General features: G+C 47.5%; 1 protein-coding gene and 1 pseudogene across 2 annotated transcripts in view; one reads left to right on the top strand and one right to left on the bottom strand.

Annotated features, from left to right (window-relative positions):
• The window catches only part of COL6A2 (collagen type VI alpha 2 chain), a 37,708-nt gene extending 21,682 nt beyond the window's left edge, over positions 1-16,026 (bottom strand). Inside the window, exon 1 of the mRNA XM_079705048.1 lies at positions 15,980-16,026. The gene's annotated coding sequence lies outside the window, so the exon portion shown is untranslated. The remainder of the gene's footprint in view (positions 1-15,979) is intronic.
• Positions 10,339-11,461, top strand: LOC307053855 (histone-lysine N-methyltransferase KMT5B-like; annotated as a pseudogene). The gene is made up of 2 exons: positions 10,339-10,530; positions 10,822-11,461. The product of its transcript is annotated as a histone-lysine N-methyltransferase KMT5B-like (transcript).
• Positions 16,027-27,510: the final 11,484 nt, after the last annotated feature.

The raw sequence follows: 27,510 nt of genomic DNA, 5'->3' as shown, positions 1-27,510 counted from the left end.
TTATTGTTGTTTGTTTTTAAGAGCATACCAAGTGCAGCTGTGAGCTAGTAAACGTGAAAGACCGTTGTCTGGGAAAGTGGTCTCACCTCTAGAGAGGAGGTGAGGAACTGGCTGGACTCTGACTTGGAAGGAATGGAAACACTGGAAGGAAACATGTTCCCAAAGACTCTGGACCAAACAGCTTTTCGGTGAGTTCTTTTGCATTTTCAAGAACAAACACTTCTCTATTTAACTTATTTCAGAACATAAAAAGATAAGCTTTTCAATTCATTTGTTAACTTGGCAAAACCTAAGACCAAAACTTGATAAAAGATAGCCTTAAAAGGAACTCTATAGATAAATATCACTTTTGAATACAGTTGCAAAAATCCTAACTGATATTAGAAAATAAAATATGGTAGCATGTTAAGGACTACTAAACCAGTACTAAGATGAAGTTAGTTAAAAATATAATGATGCAACATTAGGAAACATATTAATGTAAGTCACATTAATATAAAAAAGAAAATCATGTGTAGGCATACCTCAGAGATATTGTGGATTTGGTTCCAGACCACCATAATAGAGCAAACATTGCAATAAAGGGAGTTGCAGGAATTTTTTTGGTTTTCCAGTGCATGTAAAAGTTATGTTTACACTATACTGTAGTCTATTGTGTGCAATAGTGTTATGTCTTAAAAAACAATGTACATAACTTAATTAAAAATACCTTATTGCTAGAAAAAATGCTAGCCATTATCTGAGGCTTCAGTGAGTTGTAGTAGTAACATCAAAGACTGCTGATCACAGATCACCATAACAAGATAATAATGAAAAAGTCTGAAATATTGCAAGAATTCCCAAAATGTGACAGACATAAAGTGAGCAAATGTGGTTGGAAAAATGGCGCTGATAAACTTGCTTGCTGCAGGGTTGCCACAAACCTTCAATTTGTAAAAACCAAAACATCTGCAAGGTGCAATAAAGTGAAGTGCATTAAAATGAGGTATGTGTGTAATTGCTCTAAAAGAGCCCCAAAACATCCATTTGTGGTTAAACAAGCTAACAGACAAACAAGGCAAAACCTCATAAGAAACTTAGGAGTTGGATTAACATTATAAAAGTAAAACCTCATAAGAAACTTAGGTGTTGGATTAATATTATAAAGGATAAAAATTTCAAATCAACAGCTATCAAATTTTACACAAAAACTAAATAGGTGTTCTTATCTTTGTGGGTCACAAACTCCTTTAAGAATCTGGTCAGTTTCACCTGACACATATGCACAGATTACTCATATACAGAAATCATAGTCCTCATTAATTCAGGGGGTCCATCTATGGAGCTGACTCTGGATTAAAAACTCCTGCACTTGAAGAATGACCATTAGAGTACAAAAAATAAAAAAGACAAAGAGTGTTGATCTCATTATATTATTCACTGTCGTGCTGGAAGCCAATGCAATAAGACAGTAAACAGAAACAAAATGTAAGTCTTGGAAAGGAAGAGATAGGAACTGTCCTTATTAAAGATGGGACTGTCTACCTAGAAAATCCAATAAAATCAATTGAACAAAGTTTAGGGGAGAGAGAAAGGGGTATTCAATGAGGCAATTATAAGAAAAAAAATACACAAAAATCTACAGATTTTCTTCTATCAGCAACAACCAATTAGAAAACATAATGGAAAAAATACTATTTACACTAGCAAGAAAAACAACTTAAATCCAAGGAATAAACTTGAATCTACGGATGTGCAGGACTTATGAAAAAGAGTCCAAAGATTTCTAAGGAACACAGTGGAGAGACAAATCTTGTTTTTGGATGAGAGACACAATATTTAAGAATATCACTTATTTCTAACTGAATCTATAATTGAATGTAATTTTGATTAAAATTTCCAATAAAACATTTTGCTTTTTTTGCCATTATGTGTTGACAAAATGAATCTAAGATTCACCTGGAAGAAAAAACAAAAGTAGCTGAGAAAAATAAAAAATGAAGGGTGATGAAACTTGTGTTATCAAGTGCAAGAATGGAATACAATTACAGTAATAAAGCATTAGTGGTTTTGGTGCTGGAATGACCAACAGACCACACGGCAGTGGCATAACACCATATGAGAACTGAGGAAATGAGACGGCTGCTTTTCAGAGCACTGAGAGAAGGCTGGGAAAAGGGGTCACAATGTGATTAGAAATAAAGTAATCCCACCTCACACAGTACACCCAAATAAAGTCCAAGAGAAGTAAGTAACTGAGTGTAAAACATGGACCAAAAAGTCTTTGAAGGAAATAGAAAAGATGAAATGACAGTGAAATGTCTTATGATTACTCTGCACCAGACACTATGCTACATCTTTTCTTTTAATCCTCACAAGAGCCCTTGTGGATAGCACACTGGTGCTATTATAATCCCCATTTCATAGATGAGGAAACTGAGACTGAGACAGGTAACTTGTCCTCGGTGCTCAGATAATAGCTGAGATCCAAATCCAGGCAGCATGGTTCTGAGACCACACTCATGATAACTGGGCTCCCACATATCACCTTCATTAAAACAAAACAACATGAGCAGAGTGGAAACATACCAAGAGCCAGGCAACCATATTCCCAATGCATGATCAAGATTTCATATGCTTAAGGTTTAAAAATTTTGATGGCCTATTACTGTGTAAATGTTTACAAGTGTAATATATTTTTGTTGTTTTAAACTTTTTATTAATATATAATGTCCCTCTTTGCCTCTTATAACTCTTTTTGATTTAAAGTCCATTTTAATCTGGTGTTAGTATAGCTACCCCTGCTCTCTTTTGGTTCCTATTTGCATGGAATAACATTTTCCATCCATTCACTTCAAACCTATTTGTGTCTTTGGTTCTAAAATGGATCTTTTGTAGACAGCATATAGTTGGATCTCATTTTTTTAACACCCATTCTGCCAGTCTCTGTCTTTTGCTTGGACAGTTTAATCCATTTACAGTTAAAGTAACTACTGATAAGGAGAGACTTACTTCTGTAGTTTTGCTATTTGTTTCCTATGTAGTTATAGCTTTTTTGTTCCTCATTTCCTGCATTACTGTTTTCTTTTGTGTGCAGCTGATTTTTCTTGTAAAACATTTACATCCCTTCCTCATTTCTTTTTTTCTTTTTCTTTTTTTTTTGCAGCACGTGGGCCTCTCACTGTTGTGGCCTCTCCCATTGTGGAGCACAGGCTCCGGACATGCAGGCTCAGCGGCCATGGCTCACGGGCCCAGCCGCTCCGCGGCATGTAGGATCTTCCCGGACCGGGGCATGAACCTCTGTCCCCTGCATCGGCAGGCAGACTCTCAACCACTGTGCCACCAGGGAAGCCCCCTCATTTCTTTTTGTGCATATTCTTTTGGTACTTTCTTTATGGTTACCATGGGATTACATTTAACATTCTAAAGTTATAACAATATAATTTGAATTTATGCCAGTTTAACTTCAACAACACACAAAAAAATCTGCTTCTTTAAAAGCTCCCTCCCTATTCCTTTCAGTTATTGATGTCACAAAATTACATCTTTACACATTTTGTGTCCCAAAACACAAGCAAATATTATTTTTAATGCATTGGTCCCTTAAATTATGTAGAAAACAAAATGTGGAGTTACAATAATGCTAGTTTTAAGAAGAACAGAGCTGGACGAATCATGCACCCTGACTTCAGACTATACTACAAAGCTACAGTAATTAAAACAGTATGGTGCTGGCACAAAAACAGACACATAGATCAATGGAAAAGAACAGACAGCTCAGTGCATAAACTCATGCATGTATGGTCAGTTAATCTATGACAAAGGAGGCAAGAATATACAATGGAGCAAAGACAGTCTCTTCAATAAGTGGTGCTGGGAAAACTGGACAGCTAAATGTAAAAGAGTGAAACTAGAACATTCTCTAACACTACATACAAAAATAAACTCAAAATGGATTAAAGACCTAAATGTAAGACCAGATTCCATAAAACTCCTAGAGGAAAACATGGGCAGAACACTCTTTGATATAAATCACAGCAATTTTTTTTTTGGCTCTCTCTCCTAAAACAAAGGAAATAAAACCAAAATTAAACAACTGGAACCTAATTAAACTTAAAAGCTTTTGCACAGTGAAGGAAACCATCCACAAAACGAAAAGACAACCTATTGAATGGGAAGAAATATTTGCAAATTATATGACCAATAAGGTGTTAATATCCAACATATATAAACAGCTCATACAACTCAACACCAAAAACACAAACAACCCAATTAAAAAGTGGGCAGATTTCACCAAGGAAGACATACAGATGGCCAAGAGGCACATGAAAAGATGCTCAACATCACTAATTATTAGAGAAATGCAAATCAAAACTACAATGAGGTATCACCTCACACCAGTCAGAATGGCCATTATCAAAAAAGCTAGAAACAATAAATGCTGGAAAGGGTGTGGTGAAAAGGGAACCCTCCTACACTGTTGGTGGGAATGTAAATTGATACAACCACTATGGAAAACAGTATGGAGGTTCCTTAAAAAAGTAGAAATAGAACTACCACATGACCCAGCAATCCCACTACTGGGCATATACCCTGAGAAAACCATAATTCAAAAAGAGACATGCACCACAATGTTCACTGCAGCACTATTTACAATAGCCAGGACATGGAACCAACCTAAATGTCCATCAACAGATGAATGGATAAAGATGTGGCACAGATATACGATGGAATATGACTCAGCCATAAAAAGAAATGAAACTGAGTTATTTGTAGTGAGGTGGATGGACCTAGAATCTGTCATACAGAGTGAAGTAAGTCAGAATGAAAAAAACACTGTATGCTAACGCAGATACATGGAATCTAAAAAAAAAAAAAAAAGGTACTGATGAACATAGTTGCAGGTCAGAAATAAAGAAGTAGGTATAGAGAATGGACTTGAGGACATGGGGTAGGAGGGTGAAGCTGGGGCGAAGTGAGAGTAGCATCAGCATATACACATTACCGAATGTAAAATCGTTGGCTGGGGAAGCAGCAGCATAGCACAGGGAGATCGGCTCCGTGCTTTGCAATGATCCAGAGGGGGTGGGATAGGGAGGATGGGAGGGAGGCTCAAGAGGGAGGGGATATGGGGACACGTGTATGCATATGGCTGATTCACTTTTTTGTGCAACAGAAACTAACACGGTATTGTGAAGCAATTATAAAAAAAGAAATGGGCAGAAGAACTGAATAGACATTTTTCCAAAGAGGAAATGGCCAACAGGCACAGGAAAAGATGCTCAACATTGCTAATCATCAGGGAATTGCAAATCAAAGCCACAATGAGATATCACCTCACACCTGTCAGAATGGCTATCATCAAAAAGAACACAAATAACAAATGTTGGTGAGGATGTGAAGAAAAGGGAACCCTCATGCACTGTTGATGGGAATGTAAGTTGTTGCATCCTTTGTGGAAAATAATATGGAGGTTTCTCCAAAAACTAAAAGTACAACTACCATATGACCCAGCAATTCCACTCTTGGGTATATATTAGATTAATAATTTAAAAAAATGTATTTGTCTTTCAAATCATATAGAAAAAAAAGTGAGTTACATGCCATTGTTACAATAATTATTGTTATAATAATAATAGCTTTACAATTGCTCATGTATTTACCTTTACTGAGAGCTTCATATTTTCATATGACTTCAAGTTACTGTCTAGTGTCCTTTCATTTCACCTGCAGGACCCTCTTGAGCATTTCTTACAGGGCAGGTCTAGCAGTAATGGACTCTTTCAGCTTTTGTTTATCTGGGAATGTTTTAAGTTTGCCCTCACTTTTGGGGGACAATCAGGCTGGATATAGAATTTTCAGGCAACAGTTTTTTTTTTTCCATTTAGCATTTTGAATATATCAACACCCTGCCTCTGGTCTCCAAAGTTTCTGACGAGAAGTCTCCTGGTAATCCTATTGAGAATCCCTTGGATATGATGAGTCACTTCTCTCTTGCTGATTTCAAAATTCTCTTTGTTTTTGTCTTTTGACAGTTTGATTATAATGTGTATCAGTGTGAGTCTCTTTAAGTTAATCCTACTTGTCTTGGATGTTTATATTCATGTCATTCATCAAATTTGGGAAGTTTCTTCACATATTTCCTCTGCCCCTTTCTCTCTCATCTCCTTCTGGGACTCCCAAAACAAGTATGCCTGTCCTTTAGGTTCTGTTCACTTTTCTTTAATCTTTTTTCTTTCTGCTCCTCAGACTCATAATTTCCATTGTCTTATCTTCAACATCACTAACACTTTCTTCTGTCTTCTCAAATTGGCCTTTTCATCCCTCTAATAAATAACTAAAAGTCATTGTACTCTTCAGCTCTATTATATCATTTTGCATTCTACCTAGGTTTTCTATTTATTGATATTTCTATTTTCTTCATACATTATTTTCTCGACTTTCTCCACATCTTCCTTTAGATCCTTGAGCATCTTTAAGATGGTTGTGTTAAAGTCTTTGTCTAGTAGATCCAACATCAGGTCTGTTTCAGGGACAGTTTTGGTTGGTTTATATTTTTTCCTTTGAGTGGGCCATACTTTCCTGTTCCTTTGTTTGCCTTTTGATTTTTTGTTAAAAACTGGACATTTGAATCTAAAATGGTCACTCTGGAAATCAGATTCTTCTCCTTCCCTAGGGTTTGCTATTCTTGATCGTTTGTTTGTTTTCATTTTTATTTTTTGTTTTTGATTGTCGTAGGCTGTCTCTGTGCCAAGGTTCAGCCTGAGGAGTAAAGGTAAGGTCTTCTCATTTCCTTCCTGAGCCTGCACTTTCCCCCAGGCATGTGAAGTTCCTGTCTAATTTCCCCTGAATATGCAGTTGCTTTTGAATGTCATAATCTTCAATGTCTGGCTCCCAAAAGGAGAAAAAGAGAAAAATGAATGGGGGTAAAAGGTGCCAGCCCTTTAAATCTCCTGGAAGTCAATTCAACCAGAGAGGGAGAGGCTTGCAATGATGAGGAGAAGTGTAACAACAGTGGAAGCCTCAATAAATTTAAAAAGAAAATAACATAAAAAGTATCTTCTCTAATCACAATGGGATGACTTTAGAAGTCAGTAACAGAAGGAAAACTGAAAAATTCACAAAATTGTGGGAATTAAACAACTCACCCTTAAGCAAACAATAGAATAGGTCAAAGAAGAATCACAAGGGAAATTAGAAAATACTCAGAGACTGATAAAAATGAAAACGAGACATAGCAAACATATGAAACACAGTAAAAGCAGTATGAAGAAGAAAATTTACAACTACAAATGTTTACATAAAACAGTAAGAAAGATCTCAAATTAACAACCTAACTGTACCTTTACAACTTAAGGAACTAGAAAAATAACAAATTAACAGCTAGCAGAAGGAATGAAATAATAAATACTAGAGCAGAGATAAATGAAATAATAGAAAAACAATGGAAAAAAATCAATGAAACCAAAAGTCAATTCTTCAAAAAGATCAACAGCACTGACAAATCTTTAGCTAGATGGACTAAGAAAAAAAGAGAATACTCAAATTACTAACATCAGAAATGAAAGTGGGAAATTACTACTGATTCTACAGAAATAAAAAGAATTATAAGAGAGTACTATAATCAGTTGTTTGCCAACAAATTAGATAACCTAGATGAAATGGATGAAATTCCTAGAAACACAAAACCTACAAAGACAAAACCATGAAGAAATAGAAATTCTGAATAGACCTGTAATTAGTAAGGAGTTTCAATCAGTAATTGAAAATCTCCTGTCAAAGAAAAGCCCTGGACCTGATGGCTTTACAGGTGAATTCTAGGAAGCATTTAAAGTAGAATTAACATCAATACTTGTCAAACTTTTCAAAAAAATTGAAGAGGAGGGAATACCCCCAAACTCATTCTATGAAGAGAAACTTCATTCTATGAAGTCAGCATTACCCTGATACCAAAGCCAGACAAAGACACTACAAGAAAAGAAAACTACAGACCAATATCCCTTATCAACCTGGATACAAAAATCATCAATAAAATATTAGCAAACAGAATTCAACAGGACAGAAAAAGGTTTAAACATAATGACCAAGTGGGATTTATTCCTGGAATGCAAAGATGATTCAACATATGAAAATCAATTAATGTAACACACCACATTAACAGAATGAAAGAAAAACCCATCATCATCTCAACTGATGCAGAAAAATCTTTTGATAAAATTCAATATCCTGGGCTTCCCTGGTGGCGCAGTGGTTGAGAATCTGCCTGCCAATGCAGGGGACATGGGTTCGAGCCCTGGTCTGGGAAGATCCCACATGCCGTGGAGCAACTGGGCCCGTGAGCCACAACTACTGAGCCTGTGCGTCCGGCGCCTGTGCTCCGTAACAGGAGAGGCCGCGACAGTGATAGGCCCATGCACCGCGATGAAGAGTGGCCCCCGCTCGCCACAACTAGAGAAAGCCCTTGCACAGAAACGAAGACCCAACGCAGCCAAATAAATAAATAAATAAAATTTATAAAAAAAAAAAAAAAAAAAAAAAAAAAAAAAAAAAAAAAAAATTCAATATCCTTTCATGATTAAAGAATTCAACAAACTAGGAATAGATGGAAACTACCTCAATATAATAAAAGCCATTTATAATAATCCCACAACTAACATCATACTCAATTGTGAGAGACTATAGGCTTTTGCTCTAAGGTGAGGAACAAAGCAAAGATGCCCACTTTCACCTTTTCTATTCAACATAGAATAGAAGTCCTATTCTACTTCTAGGAAGTCCTAGCCAGAGCAATTAGGCAAGAAAGAGAAATAAAAGGCATTCAAACTGTGAAGGAAGAAGTAAAATTATCTCTGTTCACAGATGATACGATTGTATAGGTAGAAAATCCTGAAGAGTCCACAAAAAGAAACTCTTACAATAAATGAATTCAGCTAAGTAGCAGGAAACAAAGTCAACACACAAAAATCCATTGCATTTCTATACACTAACAATGAATAACACAAATAACATAAAAAGGAAAATAAGAAAACAATTCTATTTACATTTGCATCAAAAGAATAAAATACTTAGGAATTATTTTTACCAAAGTAGTGAAAGACTCACTGAAAAATATAAAACATTTCTGAGAGAAATTAAAGAAGATATAAATAAATGGAAAGATATTGTGTTTATAGATTGGGAGAATTAATATTAAGATGTCAATACTACCCCAAGTGATTCACAGATTTAATGCAATCTCCATCAAAATCTCAATAATGACTTTTGCAGAAATGGAAGAAACCACTCTAAAATTCGCAAAGAATCTCAAGAGACCCTGAATATCATAAACAATTCTAAAAGAGAAGAACAAACTGAGGAACAAACTACCTGATTTCAAAATTTACTACAAAGCTACACTAATCAAAACAGTATGGTACTGGGATAAAGGGACATATAGACAAATGGAATAGAATAGAGTCCAGAAATAACCCTCACGGGCCTCCCTGGTGGCGCAGTGGTTGAGAGTCCGCCTGCCGATGCAGGGGATACGGGTTCATGCCCCGGTCCGGGAGGATCCCATATGCCGCGGAGCGGCTGGGCCCGTGAGCCATGGCCGCTGAGCCTGCACGTCCAGAGCCTGTGCTCCGCAACGGGAGAGGCCACAACAGTGAGAGGCCCGCGTACCGCAAAAAAAAAAAAACCAAAAAAACCCCAAAAAACAAAAATAACCCTCATGTATGTAATCAAACAATTTTCAACAAGGGTGTCATGACCATTCAATGGGGGAAAAGACAGTCTTTTTCAACAAATGGTGCCAGAAAACTGGATATCCACATTCTAAAGAATGAAGTTGGACCTTACCTAACAGCATACACAAAAATTAACTCAAAACGGATCCATGATTTAAGTGTAAGACCTAAATTTATAAAACTTCTAGAAGAAAACAGAAGGCAAAACTCTTCACAGTACTGGATTTGGCAATGCCTTCTTGAATATGACACCAAAAGCACAAGCAACTAAAGAAAAAAATAGGCATACTGGATTTCATGAAAATTAAAAATAATTGTGCATCAAAAGACACTATTCAGCCTGGTCCAGGGCACTCCTTTTCGTGTCCTTCCACCAGTCGTGGACAGGGTCTGAGCAGTTCACTGGGGGCGGAGATGCATCCTTGGGGAGGGCAGTGAGGCTCTGGGGCTGTGAGGGGAGGGCAGCCTGGCATCAGAGGCGGCAGCGAAGCCTCAGAACACGAGGCTTCGGGACCCAGGATGTGGAGTCCCCAGGCCAGCTGCTGCCTTTGGGACCCCAGGGTAGCACAAGAGGCGAGGTCATTGTAATTCAGGATGCGAAGGGCAGAGCTGATATGCACCATCTTCTGGAATGTCCACCAAGGAGCTCTGAAAATGATGACCTAGCAACCACTTTGGTTCTTGATCCCTATTTCGGTTTTCAAACACACAAAATGAATACGAGCTTTCGGTCTGTTACAGGAAGGCAAGAAGAACTAAAGGAAGTGATTGAACATTTTAAGAAAGATGAGCACTTGGAGAAAGCCGTCAAATGTCTGACTTTGCAACAACAAAAATGATGCAGGAGAAGCAACTAAGCCCGTGCACCACAACTATTGAGCCTGCGCTCTAGAGCCCGTGGGCCACAACTACTGAAGCCCGCATGCCTAGAGTCCATGCTCCACAGCAAGAGAAGCCACCACAATGAGAAGCCCGCGCACCGCGACAAAGAGTAGCCCCTGCTCACTGCAACTAGAGAAAAACCACGCGCAGCAACAAAGACCCAACACAGCCATAAATAAATAAATAAATAAATAAATAAACAAACAAACAAACCAAATAAATTTATTAAAAAAATGATGCAGGAGAATTTATTCAAGGAACACGTAATTTACTTGTGAATGTTTGCAACTGACAGTGGATTTGAAATAATGCCTTTAACAGATACTCATTAGAACAAAATAGAGCCAAAATAATTGCAACAAAAGAGTGGAAACGCAATGACAAAATAGAATTACTGGTGAGTTGTGTTGATGAGCTTTCAGAAATTGAGGAGAACATCCTACTTGGACCCAGAGAAAACGACTTCAGTGTTGTGTATTCCAGAAGGAAAAACTGTGCTCAGCTTGCCTTGGTCCTGCTGCATTTACAAACCATGACTGCCAAACAAGTGTGAGGTTGTCTCAGTTGACCAAGACACAGCAAGTGCGAAGCCTCTAAGAGATACTGAACCTGGAGAAGAAATTCTTGTTATTATGGAGATGGGCTTTTGGAGGGGCAATAATGAGTTCTGTGAGTGTTACACTTGTGAAAGATGGCAACTGGCGCTTTTAAATCCAGAGCGGGACTGCTTGCTTCTGCTCCTGTTATCAATAGCAAATATGGACTCAGAGAAACAGTAAATCTTTAAATAGGCTTAAAAAGTTAGGTGACAGCAGTAGGAATTCAGTCAGTCTGTCAGTTCTAACACTGATGCAGATACCCCTCAGGAATAAAAACAAGGCAACGTCCTCATACGTTTGAAAGAAACCTTTCCGCGGTGTTGGTTTCTCTGTGATGATGTTGTCAGGTCCCGCGAGAAGACAAAGGACGAGGTGGCATCACACAGGCACACACGTGTTCCACGCCTGGCCAGTCTGTTAGGTTGGATAGTGGACTTGGGGAGTTCATAGCGTCTGGCCTCAAGGCTCCCCACCCCCTTTTTACAACTTGCTTGCCTTTTTCAAAAGGAGCTGATCCAATTCACCAAACCACCAGTTTCCAGACTCAGAATTGTGATAGAGGAGCATTTTGAATGTTGCTCTACTATGACGTGTTGTAACAGCCACTCCTCAAAGTATCAAGAGAGATGAAGAGGAGAAAGAAGTGAGCTTTAAGATACCAGTGGTGAGTGGGGGTAGAACCTAATGGAAACTGGAGAAAGAGAGAATGAAGAATAAAGAGAAAAGAAAGAGAAGAAAGTCTAAACAAGCAAAAGAAAACACATCATGTTTGTGGAGCTTTGAAGTCCTGGAATCACTGTGATCGCTACTGTTTTTCATCTGGGTGACACCAGATTTCTCTAGTTGCCCCTAAAGCAGTAGCCTCTTTAGTCTGACTTGTCTCTGATAGGACTAAAGTTTAAAAGTTTTAACTTGGTGGTCCCCACAGCATGCCTGTTTTGGCACTATACATGTCAGACATACCTCTCAGCACGTAAGGACCCTCGGAGGTCTGATTATTTCAGCTCTTCTCCCTGTCTTCAGATGTCTTCAGCCCAACTCTGGGTGTTCCTCTCCACTCCAGAAGATCCCAAAGAAAAGGGAGGGTGTCTCCCATGATGGGGACTGTCACTGCCGTGAAGTCTGACTCTACCTGCTGCTGGGGGTCAGAGGCCAGGGGTGACCTCTGCTGTGGAAAAGTGATACTGTGTTCCTATTCCAGTCTTTGTAACGTCCAAAGTGAACAAAGGCGGGCAGTCAGTCTGTCATTTACTGTTGACTGTTGGTTTTAATAATAAATGCAGAACAATACAAAAGAGACACTATCCAGAGAGTCAAAAGGCAGCTTACATAATTGGAGAAAATACTTGCAAATCATATATCTGATAAGGGATTAATATCCAGAATATATAGAGAACTGAAACTCAACAACCAAAACCCCAGCAACCCGATTCAGAAATGGGCAAAGGGCTTGAATAGACATTTCCCTAAGGAAGTTATACCAATGGCCAATAAGCACATGAAAAAATGCTCAACATCACTAATCATTAGGGAAATGCAAACAAAATTATGATGAGATATCACCTTACACTCATTAGGATGGGCAGTATCAGAAAACAAGAAATGTTGGAGAGATAAGGGGAAATTGGAATTGTTGGTGGGAATGTACAAATGTAGAGCTGTATGGAAAATAGTATGGTGTCTCCTCAAAGAATAAAAATAGAATTACCATATGATCCACCTGTTCTACTTCTGGGGATATACAGACTCAAAGGAATTGAAAGTTGGGTCTCAAAGAGATATCTGTACAACAATGTTCATAGCAGTATTACTCACAATAGATAAAATGTGGAAGCAACCCAGGTGTCCATCGATGGATGAATGGATAAGCATAATGTGGTCCATCCATACAATGGAATATTATTCAGCCTTGAAAAGGAAGGAAATTCTGACACATGCTCTGACATGGATGAAACTTGAGGACATTATACTGAGTGAAATAAGCCACACACAGAAAGATGAATACTGTATGATTCACTTATATGAGGTACTTTGAATATCTCAGAAATCATAGCGACAGAAAGTAGAATGGTGGTTGCCAGGGACTGGGGGAGTGGGGATTGGGGAGTTAGTGTTTAATGGGACAGAGTTTCAGTTTTACAAGATGAAAAGAGTTCTGGAAATGGATGGTGGTGATGGTATCACAACATGAAGGTACTTAATAGCACTGAACTATACATTTAAAAATGGCTCAGATGGTAGATTTTATGTTATGTGTATTTAACCACAATTTTAAAAAATTAGGGAAAAAAATCTTACAAAGTAGTAAAAAAATGAGCACCCATTAGGAAGATGGGGAAATCATAACCAGGAAAGTAATAGCAGTACAAATGGTCAGTGATCAAGCTGCACAAAAACCAAGGACACGCAGACAAACCAACAAGGCACCATCCCTCGTCTATGAGACTGGCAAATAGGACAGAAAACCAGACACTGTCCACAGCCAGGGCACCAGGGCCCGTCTCCACTCCTCTGGTGGCTCTGACAACAGTTTGGAAGCCTTGACACTTTTCAGAACTTTTGACCCAGACTCTGCTCTCCAAGGTGCAGCCCCCCACAGCTGGGATGCCCACCCTCCGTCTGCCCGTCACAGGGTCTACAGTGGGCCCCCGGAGGCTAACCGCAGGCGGGGCGTGGGGATGCCCGCCTGTTCAGATCTCCAGGGCGGATCTGCACCTGGTCTTTGCAGGGTGTTGCTTTCTGATTTGGCACATGCTTCAGGGCGGGGGCCGACCCCCCAGGTCCTGTTCAGTGAGCAGCACCCCACGAACCCTGCTTCTTTGCAGGTGTGCCCCACACCAGGGTCCCCCGGCTTTGCACAAATGTTTGAAAGGAGCCACAGGAAGGAGAGACCCACTGGAACACGGGGCCGTGTTTAAAGGAAAAGAATCAAACTATTTGAGTTTTTCTTCAAATAATCACAAGAGCTAGGTTTCGCAGCATTGTAAAGCACTCGTGGCCGCAAACACGGTCTCCCTATACCCTGTGCACCTCGAGACCTTGTTCTGCAGATGAAAAAGCAGCGCCAGAGGGGAGGCTGGGCTTGGCCCACACCCCCTGCTGAGGCCCTGGGAAGACCCCTGGGTCCTGCTCCTCTCCCAGGCACCGGCCCATCCCAGGGAGCTCATCTGACACCTGAGGGACCTCAGGCAGGCCTGCTGCACAACAGAGCTGCCTGTGCTGGCTGACGATGCAGAGTCTGCTGGGCGTGGATGTGCCCTGCCCGGTGCAGGGCCGCACTCCACCCGACAAGGTGACCCAGCAGGTGGAGCCTGGCTTTCACCTGGATGTTGCCTTCCCTGTAGTTTCCACTGTGGACATGCCCAACAACTGCCCCCAACCTGCCACGGTCTTCACAGGCCTCCCAGGTCACTTTCATCAGCCCAGGGTGGCAGCTTCCCAGTGGCCAGAGTGGCCCAGTGGCCCCCTGAGACCCACGTCCTGCCAAGGGTACACATCTGCGCCCCTTGCATCCAGCCCCTCCAGTCACCTATGCCCTGGGGGCCCAGGCCCTCTCCCCCGCCCAGCTCTCCTGCCTCGGAATGACAGAAGGAAGGCAGACCACTTTCCTCCCTCCTGGGAGCCCCCAGTGCCCATCCAGCCTCCTGGCCCTGGTGAGGCAGACAGGGAATAAACCCCAACGCAAGATGGCCTCCAAGCCTGAACTCCTTTACTGGAAACAAAACCCAGGGAAATCTGTGTACCTCAACTCTCCTTCTTTTTGGGTGTCCCTCTACAAAGGCAGATCCTTCCCTTGGGGACAGTTGGGTGACCTGGGGGTGTGGGGGCCATCAGCTTTCTCCCTGGGTTCAGGGGACCATTCTCTGGGGCCCTGGGCAGGATGGCAGGCACCCCAGGGCACCACCCTACCGTTTTTGGTTGTTGTTACCAGCATCAGCTGATACTCTCAGCGGCTGACCTCCCCACCCCCTCAGTGGGTGCTGGGCCCTGTCCTGGGCTCTGCTGGGCCCGTGAGGAGCCCTGGGTGGGTGTGGGGCCCGACCAGCAGGGGAGCCGCCCTGGCACAGTCCGCCTGGGCTCCCACCTCCCTCCCTGTGTCCCACTCAGCACCCCCTTAGTCTCCCTTAGCAGACTTTGTCGGGGGGATGCCGGTGCGCCCCTCCAGCCTCAGAGGAATAGGGACAGGCTGGCTCCTGCTGACTCCTGGGTAGGGTGGGGTGTGACTTGTGCGCTCCCCCTCCCTGCTCACCCCTGCTTCTGGGTAGCAGAGACCCCCTCCTCCCCTGCAGCCCGAGTGCCCGGGAAGCTGGCCCCTCAGAGTTCATTCTAGGGGCCAGTCCTTCCAGGGGGAGGAGGGACATCCGCTCCCTCTCAGCCGAGCCGAGGAGGGGGCCAGCACCCCTGGAGACCCTGTGCTCAGTTCCGTGGGGGGGGGGGGTGGTCCTCCCATGGGAGTGAGCTGGGCTCCTGAACCTCCGGAGATGTCCCCGGGCCCGAGACAGAACCAAGCCTCCCAGGAGCGGCCAAGGGTCTGGCTGCAGATGGGGTCCCGGGCAGGGACGGCAGGCGCTGTGGCCTCAGCACCGCGCCGGGAACCGGGAGACCAGCTCGGCCCCAGGAGAGGCGGGGACAGACGGACGGGCCCCCGCGCGAGGCGCCCCAGGCGCGGACCCGGGGGCGCCGAGCGAGGCCGGCGGTGGAAGTGGGGGCACCGTGGCGGGCGCGTTCCCCGGCGAACGCCACGTCCCCGCGTCCCGGCGCCGAGGCGGACCGCGCTGCCCAGGGCCTTACCTGACCGCGCGTCGGGCGCCCTCGCCGGACTCTTCCCGAGCGCAGTCTCCGGGTCCAGTCGGTGCGAGACGGCGCCGAGTGGGCAGGGGGAGCGGCCGCTGCTAGACCCCGCCCCTGCCCCCTGCCCCCTGCCCCCGCCCCGCCGCGCGCCCACAGAGGCCACCGGGGGGCGCTGCGGCCCCGCGCATGGAGGCGGGGCGGGGCCGACAGGGGACCCGAGGGGCCGGGAGGGGACCGGAGGGGGCAGGGGTGCGGGAGTCTGGGGACGCGGCGGGAGAGCGGCCCCTCGAAGACAGGACCGCTCCCCGCCCTCGGACAGCTGCTCCGACTGGACGCCTGCCCACCTCCCTGCCTGCTGCCCGCCCCCGCCCATTTCCCCGCGACCTGCGGCGTCTACTCCGGGGCCTGGGGCGCCTCGGACTCCCCACTCACTCGCCCCTTGGAGGGGCAGCCCTGGGAGGCCGCAGGGTCCTCCCGTCCAGCGTCCCCTCCCCATGTCCCCCTTGCTCAGGACCAGCGAGCTGGGGTCTTCTTCCTCGTGCACGGACACGCAGCTCTGTGACCCGCTGATCACAACGAGTGTCCCGCTGTGGGATCCCTGCCCCTCAGGGGTGAAAGGCCGGCCGGGAAGGGGCAGGGCAGCCAGGACAGTGGGAGCCTCAGGCGCTCTGGGTGGGGAGCGAGGGCCTAGTGGTGCTCGCTGGGCCCCGGTTTCCTTGCAAGAACCCCACAGGTGCTCTTGGGGCTGGGCCCTGGGGCCACTGTGATGGCCCTACCTGAGCCGAGTCGGAGAGGGTGAGAAGGGTCCCTGTCAGGGCTGTGGTGGGGATCGCCACTCCCCCACCCACCCTGGAGCGGCAGCCCCCCAGGACCAGTGCTCCTCCTTGAGGGAGGGTGCAGGCGGGACTGGGGGTGAGGTCCCTGGACTCTGGGATAGGGCGTGCCACCGCCATCCTTGAAGGGGGCCCAGGCACCAGGAGATGTGGCTCCAGCCTCAGATGAGCAGCTTTGCACATCTCTGACTTAGCCCCTCCACCCAAGAGGAGAGAGACCCCCAGAGCTTCTTGGTCACCTGTGTGTGCCCAGGAGGACTTCCCCACTGCGTGCAGCCCCGCTCGACTTCCTGACCACCTCTTTCCGTCTGTGCCCTGACTCTGGTACAGCTGGGTCCCATCTCCTGTTGGGATAGTACGTGGCTGAGTGGCCGAGGCCAGGGGTCTTTGTGTCCTCAGTAAGCCCAGCAGTAGTGACTTGAAGCAGAAGGGGAGGGACACGCAGTCCCTGCAGCCTCGAGACAGGACGCCGCTGCTCTGCCATCTGAAGGCCTTGCAAGTTACTCCTTGGCTCCAGCATGCTGCCTTCCACATGCTGCCCCTCCCGGAGCCCCTCAGGCTGGACCCCCATCAGTGCCCACTCCACCGCCCACTGCCCACCCATCCCTTGGCAGCACCAGTCACTGTCTCCTCCCCAGGGGCCTTTCCCGTGTGGATGGGCGCCAGAACCAGGGGGCACTGAGGTGGGGGTGTGGCCGTGTGAGTGTGTGTATCTGTGTATGAGTGTGTGGGTGGATATACAGTGTGTGTGCTGTGTGTCTGTGTGCCAGTGTGTTGATTGTGGCAGCTGTGTGGTGACCAGGAACACAAGCCCAGCTTCCCTGCTCCTGGAGGGCTGCCGCCTGGGGCCCTGCGTGGTGCTGCCCCGCTGGGTCCACCTGTGCTCTCTGGGGCAACACTTCCCATGGGGGCTGCTCCCAGCGCTATGAACGCAGGCCCATTCCTACAAGACCCAAATCCTTTAAGGGGCTAAGCTGGCTCCAGGTGTCCCTGTCAACATGGCCAGGACAATCTAGGAGCTGCTCTGTGGGCGGCCACTCGCCTTCCCCAGCGCCCTCCCCGTGTCCTCCCAGGGGTCTCACCTCTGGTCTGAGGGCTCCCCCATCATCCTCAGCCTCCTCCCCTGGATCCTTCGCAGCCATTGCCCCAGTAAATTTCTAGTCACATCCCGCCTGCCTTGGTGCCTCCTTCTCGGAGGGCCCCAGTGGACACAGGAGTGCAGGGGGCATTGGTGCTGCCTCTCCCAGCACTGGGGACCCTGTCCCAGTTGGTGTGGTGGGGGGCAGGGAGCTCTTGGCACAAGGTGGAGGCCCAATTGCCAGATTCCACCAGGGGTGACCTGGGAAAATGTCCTGTTATAGGAGCGCCTTGCAGGTATGACGACTCAGGAGTCTGAAGGGGTCGGAGGTCTACCTGGCTAGTGCTGAGTGGCACCGACGGCCCTGCAGGGGGTAACGGGAGACTGAGGCAGTCAGCCAACAGTTAAGGGCACAGAGTGAGCACCAGGGGTCTCTTTGTCCTAAAAAGAGATCCCATCTCCTTCGGGGGAAGAACTGAGGGCTAAGCAGTGGCTGAGAATGACAGGAGCACCCGGCTCCAGGCGCGGTGACTGCTCAGCCATCGCTGGTCTGTGACGGTCAGGCCCCGGCCGAGTAAACCCGAGACCCTGAACCTGGGTGGGGACATCCGGGTGGAAGCCCTGAGGATGAGGCTCTGCAGACCCCTGAGCCCTCAGAGCTTGCGGGGCCCCAACCTTCCCTGGTAGAGCCAGCACTTCACTGTGCTGGGACTTGCTGCAGGGGCCTCCCTGCCGCAAGGCAACAAATGCCCCCCTTGGAGGCCACCCCAGCCCATTTCTTGGCTTCCAGGCCAATGACTGGGAGAGAGTCCAGTGTAACCTGATGGGGACCTGTGGGCCGGGTCAGAAGGACAGAGGTCGTATGTCAGAGGAGCTGCGGGAGAACCGGCCCACCTCCTGGCACCGGGCAGCAGTCCTGGGGTTGGATTTGAGGGTCCTTGACCCAGAGGCCAGAACGGAAGACTGTGAAAGCAGGAATTCTCAACTTGGAGGCACTTACTCGGAACTTAGGATTTAATCTCCTGGCAAGTCTTCAGGTCACAGGGCACACTCAATTCTGGGATGACTCACAGAAGCCTGGAGAAAGTTCTGGCCCATAGTGAGCAGAATAGAAGTGCTGAAGCTGCCCTGGTAGATGGCAGAGGAAGGAACGAAGAGGCCAAGGGCAGGGCCTCCAGTGAAAAGGCGGGATCCCGACTCTGTTCCCAGACTTCACGAATTTCCCATCGGAACCACTGACTGCAGAGGTGGCCGGGCGGCCAGGAGGAAGGACCGGGCCACGCCTTGGCCAGTTTTTACTGTGAGGCTCCCCGATTCTCCCAAAGACCTACAGCATTTACTTGGGTGGCCCAGATGCTCTGGTAGGGAACTGTCAAGACGTTTTGAGGACAATTGGACACAGAATCTGAGTGGACACTGACACCTGGAGACCCACAATGTCACCATGGCCTCCCTGTTGGAGGGGGGGTTTACCAGGCCGGGTAATAAAAGAATACTGGCCAAAGTGTTGGTCAGACCACTCAGTGGTCATTTTCCTTGTCCCCAGGTGTGCAGCTGGCCACTGGAGTAACTGCACATTGGGCTCCCTGCCGGTGTGGTCACAGACAGCCCAGCAGGGAAGCTTGGACACTGCCCCCTCGTGGTCCGGAAGGTAAACCACAAACTACGGGTTGTCCTGGAGGTCACGACCTGGAGGATGCAGGCGGGGTGGGCTGTCGGTCTCTGTGGTGACAAGGGCTGCGGAGACTGGCTGGTCCTGGAGAGTGTAGACCCCCGAGGCTTAACCAGGGAGCAGCCCAGCTGCACCAGCTGCGCCAGGTGTGACACCCTTGTCGCAGGTTAGTAAGGCCGTAGATCAGTGATCACGTTCTTTTCCATCCCAGTTAGAAAAAGAGGATCAGAAACAGTTTGCGGTCACGTGGGCGGGACCACAGCGCTCATTTACGGTTTGGCCTCAGGGCTGTGCCAACTCTCCCCTGTGTCCTAACACAGTCAAGGAGACCGGGCCCCTGGACGTCTCCCAGGACAGGACATAGGCCCGTCGCAGTGAGGACATCAGTCACTGGGCAGGACGGGCCAGGAGGCTGTGAGCAGAGGGCTTAGGACACGTGTGCCCAGACGTGGGAGGGGAGCCCCGTGAAATGCAGAGAGCTGCGCCTCAGGCAGGGTGTAGGGCCGGGGGTCAGGGGTGAGCCAGGATGTCCCCCCAAAGTGAGAGACGAGTTGCTGCGCCTGCGTCCCCTTTCTAGGAAGAAGCACAGGCCCGGCAAGCAGGCCTCTTGGGTTCTGAAGGCGCACCTTCCACTCTTAGGAATATCGCCCCGCCCCGTGTCTCAGGTGACTCGGAGGCAGCTTTGAGGGGTGGGGAGCAGGCATGTCTGCGCAGCAGGCCGGCTGGGTGCAGGCGGCCCTGCGCTTGGACCCCTGGCATCGGAGGTGTCTGTGGGAAGCGCCCTGCGGGCTTTGGGCAGTCCCTGGGCCCTGGAGCGAGGCCGTGTGTCTGTGGATGATCCTCACCTGTAGAGAGACGCTTCCCGACTCCCCAGCACGGGGAGCACTGGGGACACCAGGCTCCGGGGGAGGCTGGGCACTTTGCGGCCTTGCTGGGAGCCTGTGTCCCCACCCCGTCCTCCGTGGGGGGCCATCAGCACCCGCCGTGCTTGCGGCTCTGTTTGCCTCTCCAGGCGGTCGTGACAGCATCAGTCACTCGATGGCTTCCCACCTCCTGCCAGACACTGCACGCACACAGCTCAGGGCACCTGCTGCCCGGTGCCCTCGGCTGCAGAGAAAACAGGCCCAAGGGCACAGGTAACCTTCCTGGGAAGAGAACCTCAGCCTGGGAGGCAAGGCCGGCCTCCTGCGCCTTTGTGCCTGCAGGGTAGGGCCCGGCTTCAGCGCGGGGAGGGGGCTGCTGAACCAGTAAATCCTGAGCCTCAGATGCAGACTTTGCAGGGCCCCGATATTCTATGGAGATTCGTGTGGACCAAGCCCCTGAGAGTTGCCCTCTGCGTCCAGCCCGTCGCAGCTGGGTGTCTGCGAGGTGTCCGACCACCGGCGCCTCCTGCTGTGGCTGTATTTAGAGAGTTCTGGAGGCATCACTTAGCCTTTATGGTCCCTTGGGCCTGAGGAGCCTTCCCCTTGCTCCTGCACGGCTGTTCCCCCAGGATTCTGAGGTGCAGAAGGATACGGAGGGGAGCCCGGGTCAGCCCCATCTCAGCCAGGTGTCCTGAGTCCAGCGGTCCTGGCAGCTTTGGCCCCGGGCTGCTGTCTGCACTGCCATGCTGCCCGATCCGTGCAGCATCCCGTGAGGGGCCTGGCTGAGGTCCGAGGCTGGGGGCTCACGGCCCTGAGGGGTGTCCGGGAGGGAGCCAGGTGCCAGGGTCACTCCTGTGTGTGGGAAGAGTGTGGGGGTGAGCAGCACAGACGCACTTTGAGGCCTGGGGGGCCAGCGATTCCTGAAGATGTGAGTGTGCCCCTAGTGAGGGAAGGAGCTGCCCTTGGCTGTGGGCCTTGCCGGCCCTGCCCAAGGGATTAAGAAGTGCCATTTCTGGGACTTCCCTGGCGCCGTGGTTAAGAATCCACCTGCCAATGCAGGGGACACGGGTTCGAGCCCTGGTCCGGGAAGATCCCACATGCCGCGGGGCAACTAAGCCCGTGCGCAACAACTACTGAGCCTGTGTTCTAGAGCCCGTGAGCCACAACTACTGAGCCCGCAAGCCACAACTACTGAAGCCCGCATGCCTAGAGCCCCTGCTCCGCAACAAGAGAAGCCACCGCAATGAGAAGCCTGCGCACCACAACACCGCTCCTGCAACTAGAGAAAGCCCATGTGCAGCAATGAAGACCCAGCGCAGCCAAAAAAAAAAAAAAAAAAAGTGTCGTTTCCTCCTCTGCCCACATGTTCTTAGGCCGTGGGAGGCCTTAAGTGGTTCCATGTGGACAAGCCCTCCATGGCTTTCTCATGCTCAGCGGCTCTTGTGGGACTATTCTGGGGGGCGGGGTGGGGCTTTCACAGCCTCAGAAATGCATTTAGAAGAAGACTGTGGACTCACATTTTCCTTTCCTCACTCATGGGGCCGACAGAGTAACGCCACTCTCCGCTTTCCAGACTCAGAAATGACAAAACCCGCCGTTAACGGGCGATGCCCGGGAGTCAGTGTGTCACAGTGTGTGTTCCAAGTTGGTGGGAGAGCATCACCTTTTATGGTTTTAAGCCAAAGCTACCTCACTGGTCTGGATAAATGTAGCGGGTGTTGGGCAGCAGAGTGCTTGTATTCATGACAACCTAGGGCATTGTGACAACTTGGCATGGGCCGCCATTCACATCTGCAGTGCGAGCCAGGACAGAGGGGGACCCCGGCGAGGGGCCTGCCTGGGGCCAGGACGGTTGGGGGACACGAGCTGTTGGGCAAGAGCTGCCCCCTTGATGGAACGAGGCTGTGAGTGCACGGTGGCCTCCGTCCAGCCATGCGATGCTCCTGAGGGTCCTTAGTTCCCCCCTGCACATCCGGTCATTTCTCGGGAAGTGAAGCCAGCCTGAGGATAGCAGCTCCCCAAGGTCGCATCCACAGAGCTCCCTTCATACACCTGATCTAATGGATCCTGTGTCATGAGAGCCTCGCAGACAAGAGATAGATGCTCACAGGGTGGACAGGTGGGGGAAGAAAACCTGAGAAGGTGGCGTGGCCTTCCTGTGCCAGCAGAGACTGAGGTGCATGCCATTCTGGGGGCCCTTTCAATTCAGTACCACACAGGTGGTCAAGAGGAGGCGTAAATATTCTGCGGCATTTTGTAAACTAATTCCATTTGGTTTAGATGTACTCAGGGGTGACGGAGGGGAAATACCGCCACCACTGGTGGGATGAGAAGGTCAAGACCCAGCCTTTGGTCTATAGCTGTTGTACTGTCGTATACCTAGGAGTGGGGCCCTTTGTGTTTACCCTGTTGGGCGTATGTCGATTTCTCTTTTGAGTCTGCAGCGTATATCTCTTATCGGTTTTAGAAAAGTCTTGGCTGTCAGCTCCTCAAATACAGCCTCTGCTCCGTGCTGTCTTTATTCTCCGTCTGGGCCTTAAAGTTTACATACGTTAGACATTTTCATCATGTTCCATGTATCTCTTATGCTCTTTTCTGTGTTTTCTATCTGTTTTTAATCTGTCCTTCAGTCTTGACCATTTTCTATTGACCAATTTTCCAACGAATTTATCCTCTCTTCTGCTGTGTCTAATCTGTTGTTAATTCCATCCATTGAGTTCTTACTATTAGTTACTGTATTTTTAATTTTTAGAATTTCCATTTGATCTTCAATTTCTAGATTACAGTTCTCTTATTCAGTTCTCTATCTTACCTTCCATTTTCTTGAGATATTAACCACATTTATTTTAAAGTTCATGTATGATAACTCCAAAACCAAGTCTACTTGTGGATCTTTTTCTCTTGTTGGTTTTTTTTTTTCCCCATAGAGTCATATAGTCCTGTCTCTTGACTAACCTGATGATTTTTTATTAAATGCTGGACATTATTAGTGAAAGACTGTAGAGGTTCTTCTTAATGTTATCTTCCTTTTTATAGGATTTAATTTTATTTTGGTGGGCAGTTAGTTTAGGCCTGGATTCCTTTCTCCAGTCAGGGATTGATATAATTCAAATCTAGGTTTATGCCTTTGTGAAAACTGGTGTATTACCAGTTCTTCATTACTTTTAGAGCATAACTTTCTAAGTGACCCAGTTGAGAGCCTGGTGTATTTACCAAGGCTCCCATTTCTTTGAAGGTCCAGAATTCTAGGTGTTGAACTGAGAGAATAGCAAAGGCTATGCATAGCTTTAAAAAAACAGATTTATTGAGGTATATTTTACATAACACAAAATTCATCCTATTCAGGTATGCAGTTCAGTAATTTTCAGTAAATCTGCTGAGTGGTGTAATCATCATCACAAATCAGTTTTAGAACTTTTTCGTCATCCCAATAAGAGCCCCCATGCCCTTTTCGAGTTAGCCCCCTTTCCATCCCTCAGCCCCAGGAAACCACTGGTCTACTTTTCTCTATACATTTGCCTTTTCTGGATGTTTCATATAAGTGGAATCATATAATATGTGGGCTCTTGTGTCTGGCTTCTTTCACTTGGCATGATGTTTTTGAGGTTCATGAATGTCATAGCATGTTTCAGTAGTTTATTCTTACCAAAGCACAGTCGTTTTTCTTGAATAAAATCTTCAGATTGTTGTAATCCTTTGGTTAATCTCCAGAGCTCAGAAACAGTTAATTTAGATACTTTTGCTGGTGATTTCATGGCTTTTAAGAAGGAGTAGGTTCACAGAGGTCCTCACTCCACCATTCCTGAAGTCCCGCCTTTGACTTTTGTATATGGATTCTGTGCCTTGCTAAATTCACTGATTGGTTCTTGCAGCTTTTTCTGGGTAGATTCTGTAGAATTTTCTAAGTACACAATCATATCACCTGTGAATAGACAGTTTTACTTCTTTCCAATCTAGATTTCTTTTATTTCCTTTTCTCACCTTTATGCACCATTTAAACCTCCAGTGTGACGTCAAGTAGCAGGAGTGAGAGTGAACACCTGCACTCTGCTCCCACATTTAGAGATAAAGTCTCCTGTTTTCATATTAAATACAATATTAGCTGTGGGGTAATTTTGATTTTTTTGTTGATGATGTTCTTTATTAGGTTGAGAAAGTTACCTTCAATTCCTAGTTTTCTTACAGTATTTTCACAAACAGGTGTTGTATTTTGCCAAATATATTTTCTGCATTTATTGAGGAGGTCAGATGGGTTCATCATCTTTATTCTGTTAATATGGTGAATTATATTGTTTGATTTTTTAAATTTTTCAACCAAAATTGCATTTGGGGGATAAACCCACTTGGTAATGGTATGTTATCTTTTTTCTGAATTTGTAGGTTCAACTTACTAATGTTTCCTTAAGAATTTTTGTGTCTATATTCATGAAGGATGTTGGTCTGTGCTTTTCTTTTAATATCTTTGTCTGGTTTTGGTATCAGGGTAATACCGGCCTCATAAAATGAGTTGCGAAGTGTTCCCTTTTCCTCCATATTTTGGAAGAGTTTATACAGGATTGATGTTACTTCTTTCTTAAATGTTTGATAGGATTCTCCAGTGACACCCTCTAGGATAATGAATTTATTTTCTTAATAAATGTCAGGCTATTTCTTCTTGAGTTAGTTTAGAAAAATTTGTGTCTATCAAGGAATTTGTTTATTTCATGTAAGTTGTCTAAATTTATTGTTATAAAGATGGTCTTTATATTTCTTTTCTTCTTTCCTTTTTTCATTTTTTTGAAAATGAAGTGGAGAGAGAATTCTCTACATTAGTGTTTAAGAACCAGGGATAAAACAAATCTGAAATCTGTAAGTCCAGGGTCTTCCGAGTGTGATTCCTATTATGTTGACAGTTCGGTGAGGACTTTGCTTATGCTTCTCTCTTATCATTGCGTTTCTTTATTGTTCCTTATTGTCTGTCTAGTGTCTGTTGGATCTATAGTTATGTTTTCTCTTTCATTCCTGATATTAATAATTTGTGACATCTCTCCTTTTAAAAATTAGTATATGTGGAGTTTTATCAAATTTATTGATCTTTCCAAGCAATCAGCTTTTTGTTTTGTTGATTTTATCTTTCATTTGTCTGTTTCTTACTTCAGTGTTTCTACTTCAGTGACTTCCCTGTGTGGCTGGGCCTGTCTCTCTGTCTGAGATGATGAACAGTTCCGTTCAGGTCAGTCCGTCTGGGAGATCAGTGCCTCTGGCTGGTCCATGATGACGGTGGTCAGGATCATGGGGCCAAGGCACACAAGTGACCAGTCATGAAGGGCATGACTCCAGAGTCCCACCTGTGCCCTGTGATGCTGGCCAGGCCTCGGAGTCACCCGAGCTGTGGCTTCTCCTCTGTCAAAGGGATCTTCCTAGCACTTGTGTCGACAAGCTGTCCCATGTAAGTGACTCTGCAGGGTGCCAGAGTCAGGACAGCATTTGTTTGTGACTTGGCCTCTCTGGCATCTTCCCCTGCTCACCTGGCAGGTGTTAGCACCACTGGGTGGACATATGTGCTGTCTGGCATGATCATGTGAAAGCCGTCCAGCTGAACCCAGGAAGCACATCTGAGTGTCCCATATGGGAAGGAGGAGAAAAGCCAAAAATGCTTCTAACAACACCCAGCATCCATCCTGATGAGCCCTATTCTCACATTTTTAGAAATGCACACTCACGCTTGGCAGTGAAACTGCGTGTGCTCCCGTGTGTTCCCTATTTTCCCACTGGCATGGTGACTGCCTCCTGCCTGGGCTCACCCCTGCTCTTCCCACTGTGCCTCTACTGCGTCGGGCGTGAGGGGTCAGCGCCTTATCTGGTTGGCAGCCCCCTCCATGGTGCCCACCCGCTCCCCACTCCTCCCGAACGGCTGTGGCCTGGCCACCCCGGATGGCGAGAGTTTGCAGATGCAGATGCTGGCAACACGGGAGCCGTGGTTAGAGGTGAGGGGGCATCACAGAGCTTGGGACAGGGCCCTGGGTCCTCTCCCACAGCTGGATTGCAAGGCCTGGGGCCACAGCTGACCTGGGGTGATTTAGACCCAGAGACTGGACACGGACTCTCAAAGTCAGGCTGCTACTGCTTAGCTGCCCATGGCCTAACATGGGGACGGGTCAGGAGGCGGAAGGGCCCCCTGAGCACAAGGTGCAGCCCAAGCATCATCAATAAAGCACCCCCTGCTTGGAAGGGACCTCAGGGTCCCCTGGAGGGACACCCATTTCACGGCCCCCCCAGCTCCTCCCCTGCAGGGCCAGGTCTCAGGGACTTCTGAGTCCTCACCACCACCCCACTTGTACTGTGAGGTCCCTGTGATCAGAAAGGGTGACGGTGGTACCAGAGCCGGCCTGGGGCCCTGCTGGCTTTCCCTGGGATGAGAGCCTCCTGACGCTCGCAGACCCCTCCGCTGGTGCGCGCCCACCCCGGTGCCTCCGGCCCCTCCTCTCTCCGTGGCCGAAGCTGGGAGGGAGGCCCAGCAACATCAGCCACAGAGGAGGGGCCCTTCCCTTTGATGGAAGCGCCTTCTGGAAGGAAGAAAATTCAAAATTGTCTGACAAATCAAGCCTTAAACAGAACCAGCTTGTCTGAGGATTAACAGCCTTGAGACGCGGAATTCCTACAGACCTACATGTAGGGGGTGAGTGGCTCTGTGGGCGGCGACTGGAATGGATTTGAGAGTTGGAAGGGACTTCAAGAGAGTCCTGATTCCAGGGCTCAGGGTAATCGCGGTGTGGGATTTTCGGAAATGCCACAAGAGCCCTATCCAGTTCCCCTCAGATCAAGGGCTCCCAGGGTCGGGAGGGACCCAGGCTGCTGCTGCCACCGCCCTGCCCTGAACGGCCTGGGGGGACGTCCAGCCCCGCTGAACAGGCCCATCCTGGTCACGAGGACGAGGTGGAGGGAGGCCAGCGACATGTCCCCCCACCTCCAGTCAGTTATTCCACACACTTGGCCCCCCGGGCGTGGGGACATGGTGGCAGGTGTGGGAGGGGTGCTGGGGTCACTGCTTCTACCTGGGGGGCGTGGACTGTGCCCCTCCTGAGGGCAAGCCCTCGTCCACCCGG

The sequence above is a fragment of the Hyperoodon ampullatus genome, assembly GCF_949752795.1.
Source record: "Hyperoodon ampullatus genome assembly, chromosome: 5".
Taxonomy (NCBI): Eukaryota; Metazoa; Chordata; class Mammalia; order Artiodactyla; family Ziphiidae; genus Hyperoodon; species Hyperoodon ampullatus.
This window is presented reverse-complemented; position numbering and strand designations above follow the sequence as displayed.